The sequence below is a fragment of the Rhea americana genome, unplaced genomic scaffold (genome assembly GCF_003343005.1).
Source record: "Rhea americana isolate MKP2758 unplaced genomic scaffold, rheAme1 scaffold_44, whole genome shotgun sequence".
NCBI classification, from domain to species: domain Eukaryota; kingdom Metazoa; phylum Chordata; class Aves; order Rheiformes; family Rheidae; genus Rhea; species Rhea americana.
This window is the reverse complement of record NW_028186579.1, coordinates 1,918,996-1,925,303: the sequence shown is the minus strand read 5'-3', so window position 1 is coordinate 1,925,303 and position 6,308 is coordinate 1,918,996.

Here is a 6,308-nt window from a genome sequence, read left to right as displayed (position 1 = left end):
AGCTGCGGGCGGCGGCGGCGGCTCCGCCGGGCCGGGAGCCCCTCGCTCCGCGGCGGATGTCGCCGTCGCCGCCACCATGGCTGCTCCGCGGCTCTGCGCGCTCGGCCGGCCGCGGCTGCGGCTCCGCTCCCCCCCGCACCGCGCCGTGGTCCGGGAAAGTCTCTGACACCTGTGCGCACAGCACCTGTTGATCGTTGGCTTGGCCAGGGTTGGGTGTTTTTTTATTTAAAAACTAAGACACAACCGACTGGAGCACACGGCTTCGGCTATGCCCATCTCCCCTGCTAGGCTGCGGAAAGCTGCTGGGGAGCAGCAGAAAGCACCTCCGGCCCCGCAAGGATGCGTGCGGCGGGTACGTCCGCGCCCGGCCTGGCCGCGGCAGGATGCTGCGGGACAGCCGTGCCCGCRCGACGCAAAGCTGCCAACGCCGGCCTCCGCGGGCTCGCTGTACGCACAGGCGGTTCACAAACCACTCGGTCCTGCTTCAGAACGCCTCCTTGGAAGAGAAGGGCCTTTTGGTTTGGGGGGTTTGGTTCTTTTTTTAGTCATTTTCTTGCAAGGATCCACATTCAGGATTTTTGTGCGTGCGTCTTGGGTTCCCTTTACCCTGAGCTGAAGCAATATGCAGTGTTACTAAGGGAGAAACATGGTGATTTTTAGGATGAGCTTCACTGGTGTTTCAGATGATCATACGCTCCCTTCCCTTTCCCTCTTTGAGTGGATCTGTGGCCATAAGGTTACCTTTTCTACTTTAAGCAATGCACTTTTCATTTCCTGAGTTAACTCTTTTGTGTCAAACAAGCAGCTGAGTTAGGCTCCTAAAACGTGTTCAGCTTGTACACAAAGCCCTCAGCGGCTTGAACTTCTTTAAAAAGCAGCAGCAAATTTACAGACCTAAAGGAAAAGCTGAAATCTTGCTTTGTCTTGTCTCTTGACAAGCCAAGCAATCCTATGGGATCTGAAAAGGTCTGCAGAAATTCCTTGAGAAGTACCAGCTCCAGTGGAATTGGTTATTTCTGGAAGCACAGTAACACTACCTTGGCAGGACCAAATAGCTAGAAGTTAAACAGTGTGTTATTTTTACTCCTGTGTTTTATTTTTTGGTAAATAAAACAAATTAAACTTTGCAGGCAAGAGAACAGTTAATTCAAACAGTTGGCTTGTTGCAGTCATTATCAATTAAACAGAATGCCTCCAAGCTCTTTTACTGAGCTTTGGTCTGCACTGCAACACTAGAGGAATTTCCCACGCTTTCAGTCTAACAACATACACTCATCTAGCAGTGTACATTGGAGTGGATTTTGGTAGAAACGAGACTGTGTGGTCCTTGTATGGTCTGAAGACGTGGCCTGTGTTAAGATTGCTACTGAAGAAAAAGCATGTGGCTTTTGAGAACATGAAAGAAAACAGCCCAGGAAACCCCATGACTACAGGCTGCCTCTCACACTCTAAAAAAAAGTAAGACAGAGCCTTATTTACTGTTGCCTAATGAAGGCATGCATAACAGGCCTAATAACTAATGTGGTTTATATACCTCTGTACTGAATCACTGAGCCTGGTTATTCGCACAAATGTGGCTTGCATAGGCACAGACTGATTTTGGATGGTGTCACGCTGCTCTTGCTGCATCTTTGCATACTTTAAAGTGACTGAGGAAAGTAGTGGACATAGCTGGCTGTAGCTGGGTATGGAGTTGCAGGAGGGTCAGTATATCTTACTCTGGTGTAATGTATACAAAAGCTTGGATAGAGTTTATTTTCTGTCCTATCTCAATACATGGGAATAGTAAAAGTTGAAGTTCTATAAATACCTTCATATTTCTAAATTAAATATAATGCAAAACTTAAGTTACCTCTTCTTCCAACCATACTCTTGTTACATAAGATTCAGATAAGAACTTTGTCTTAATCTGATAAATGGTCTTTTTAGCTATATACAAAAAATTACTTGTGTTATTTGAAAGGAACCACATTTCTGTGGCAACTGAAATCAATGATGCAAAACATATTATTCCTGCTAGAGAAGCAGATTACTAAAGAATTTCATTTGGTAACAACTTGTTTTGTTATGCCATCCTGAGCAGCTCATAATTCCTTCTGATGTCTGTGCTGCTCTTCAATTGAGAAAAGTCTTTGTACCCATTTATGGAGTCAAAGTGAAACAAATCAGAAAAGGTTAAAAATAACCTAGGAAAAAAGAAAGAGGTATAGGGATTGTTTTTAAACCTAGACCAGTTCCCTGATCCAGGTTCACTAGCCCTACAATGAGCTAAATCAGCAGCTGAAGGAGATGGAGCTGAGAGGAGGGCTGTCTGGGAATGTTTTGTGATGTTACCAGCATGGTATCCATTGACCTGTCCAGACCTCACTCTCYTTTTTAACTTTTTCACTTTATCTGATGCTTTTAAATCATACACACTAAATACCCTTAAGCTGATTGGTGCAATACTATGTCCTTATTCATTTAAAAAAATGCAATGATGATATACAGATTTTTCATTAGGSCTAATACAAAATGTTTCACAGAGTCACTAAGGTTGGAAGGGACCTCTGGAGATCATCTAGTCCAACCCCCCTGCTCAAGCAAAGTCACCTAGAGCATGTTAGACAGGGTTGCATCCAGGCAGGCCTCGAATATCTCCAGAGAAGGAGACTCCACAACCTCTCTGGGCAACCTGTACCAGTGCTCAAACTGACAATTCAGAGATATACAGTAAAATGCGTCCAGAGATGTGTGTTTTAAGAATGACCAACTACAAGGTGAAATATTGCAGACTTTAAAAATAATGATTTTGGCACTGTGACTCAGATTCTGCTGAACTACTGAACTGCATGCATGTTCATCCTACAATGTATCAGCTATGCTTAGAAGTGCTTATCACAAGTAGCTGGAAGAATTTTGGATCTTTTAGGTATAAATGTCTTAATTGAAATCAACAAAAGCATTGAAGAAAAGTTACTAGTACAATCTAAAACGTGCTCAGTTCCTTACAGTGCTTTTATGGAGACTCAACTCTATGCTGATGCAGCAGAAAGGAAAAGGCATTTAGACGTTCCCATCCTTGGGCCTTATTCACAGGGCCTAATTCAATTCAAGTACTCAAGCCTAGAATTTCATTTTGGCATGAGCAACCTGAAAGCATAGGAAACATTAAACAGAGGGTTTATGAATTCATGCCAAGGGAATGTGGCTCCCTTGTTAGTAAAATTTTGCTACAAAGAATAATCGGGCTGTGTGTGCGCACACGACCCACACAAAGGGTTAAGAAATACAAAGGACTTCGTGTAGGGTCATTTCTTCTCAGCCTAAACTCGGCTTAAAAGAGAGTAATTCACCACTGCAGAGGACTTAAGTAGCTCACAAACTTGTCCTGGGGTTCAAAAATAGTATGTAGACTTTATAAAGTCACTTTCATCTAGTATGAATAAACATGCCAGTTAATACAGCTGCACATTGATTAGATGGCAGCTGAAAGTACATATGCTTTTTTTTTTTTTACTAATGCAAAGACGTACAAGTTTGCAAAACCTCATTAAATAATTAGTAACAGGAACAGAATTCTCTGTGCTATTACGTATTGACTGACTGGAGAAAAGCATTTTGCATGCCAATACTGATATATTTACAAAATCTTAGATTAAAAATCTCACACAATGTCTTTTATAAAAAGAAAATTATTTACAGGAATATAAAGTTCAAGGATTATTATAGTAAGCAGTAGGAAATTTTAGCTGCATCTACTGAAACATTTGTACGTAGAATCTGTGATGGATGTTTCAGCATCAACCTCTTTATAAATCAGCAACGAAATCTCACAGAATAAAATAATCTTTTTTTGGCACTCTATTTTTTATTGACTTTGTGAATCAGATCTCAAGAGACTCTTCACTAAATATGTAACTATTTTCATTAAATATGCTTTAAACAATAGCCTAAAGTTAACTGTGGAATTATCAGTAGTGTACAAATTTAGATGTTCAGTCTAAATCTTGAAGTTGTAAAAATGCCATTAAATCAATTTGTATAGAAAAATGATGCTTATGCTGGCAACAAGTTATTATCTGATTGTGTAGTGGAAAGAGATTTGGTAATGTTTTTTCAATAAGTATTATACAATTACATTAATAGATGCTATAGCCTACCATATGGCACTGCTTTGAYCAAACACGTAATTCACTATAGATCATATAATTGAATTAAGGAGTTTTTGTGCTAAATAAGTCAGATCTAGACCTGTAGCTACCTCACTTCTTGTTCTGACTGCATTTGCTTTAATGAAAACCGTTCAGTCACAGATGGAAAGAATACTGTAGGTTTGGGAAAAGGAGGGAAAGACGCTAGGGTAAAGGAGGGTCTATTAATAATCTACTTTAAAGACTAGATGTGCAGGAAATGCATTTCTTCTACTCCACAGGCATAACTCTTACACAGTTTTTGCAATAGTCTCAACATCAGCATAAAAATCATGCTTATTTTGTAATTTTTTAAAGGAAGTCTGGCCAACTAGAGCTTTTGTTATACCTGCCAATTTATTTTGCAGTTCACATCCTAACAGAGAAAAAGCCTGCAGCTTTAGGATTCAGTCTGCTTTGTTTGCTAGATTTAGAGATGAATTAGGTTCATGTCTTGCTTCTGTTCAAGTCGATGTGAGCTTTGTGGTTGACTTCATTAGGACTAAGATGAGAGCAGGTCGTCCCTTTGTTGCCTTTGATGCAAGCGAAGCTGAGCATCAGCACGCTTGGAAGCATGCTGGAGCGCTGCGTACACCTGCAGCTCTCCTCAAGGAAGCCATCTTGGGCTACAACATAATTACACCTGATAGAGATTGAACACACCACTGGATTTACTTTTTATCTCCCCCTTTCCCTCAATTGATCTATTTTTTTGTACTAAACACCTGCTAAAACGCTGTCAAAGGTGCTTAATGACACATATTTAACTACAGTACAGTACATTCATCTGTGCAGAATTAATTTAACTCAAGGACTCAGCATCTGTTCAGTTCAGTTTTTGAGGACTGAATGATTGCAGGAAAGTAACACTGAAGTATAACATATTGATCAAATGTACACTCGATCCCTTCCTTCCTTMCCGTGCCTTTAAACACAGTTTCACGTTTCCATTACAGAAACATTTGTCCTAAAATTCTCAAGCGCTATCGCCTTCATTATTATTATTTTTTGCTTTGAAAAAAATCAGAATAATTTCTTTATGCAAGTAGCAAGTCTGTAGGAAGTGATACGAGAAAAGCTAATTATTCTGTTTTTATAAGGAACTTCAGTTCTGAAATGGGTGAATTTCAGGGCCACATTTATCACTAGAATAATAAAAACACACTATCCTCTTGAATCACTGGAATTGTGTCTGCTTGCTTACACACAGCAAATTTAACTTTGTTTCCAAGTGATCTTTATTTCTAAAAATAGGCAAACTGACCTCCTCTGTGATATTGCCTATTTGGTTAACAGGCTTCTGATTGGATGACTGGCTGCCAAAAAAAATCAGTATGCATACTGACGAGGAAGAACAGCAGCACTGCAAAGAGTGCAAATACTGCAAAATAGTAATACTGTTATTTTGGAAAGTGTAAATGGTCACCGTTAAGCAGGTCTTTGATCTATAGACAATCGCATACCTGGCTGAAGTCACCAAAGGACATGAAGTATTCTCTCAGGATGAATGGAAGGAACAAAAAAAAAAAAAAAAAAAAAAAAAAAGTACCTTTATGTACTTTATGTATCCAAATTACTGGAGATAGTTGAATTTACCATGCCAGTGGTGGTAACTTCACCACCATAGGTGGTGACAGAAGAAACTTTATAGACTGTAGGCTACAGAATGTGAGGCTCTATAGTTGCAAAGTTGACTTTTTTCTTTTCTTTTTTTCGGGGGGGGGGGGCAGGTAATAAAAAGAAATGAGCTAGGTCATCCATGGCAAGAAGAAACAAACAGTTCAAAAACCCTGTTCCTTACAGCACACAATGAACTGAAGGAGAAAACTTACATGCTCAGAATTTGTCTGCTATTTTTCTACTGCATGCAAGGAAATRGGAAATTGTACATATTTTATAAACAAGAATACAGCAAAGAGCATAATTTCGCATGTCATACAAATTCACATGTCCTGCAAGATCTCAAATAATGGCTAACAGCTTGTGACACATAGGCAGCAACAGAATAACTGCACAAGTAACCTTACTCAGTAAAACTTTGCCCAACAAGTTTTACTTTTTTTTTTCTCTGTAAAAGGTTTTTGACTCTATAATCTTAAGGTCTGTTTATCAGATGAACCTCTACTACTCTTTAAC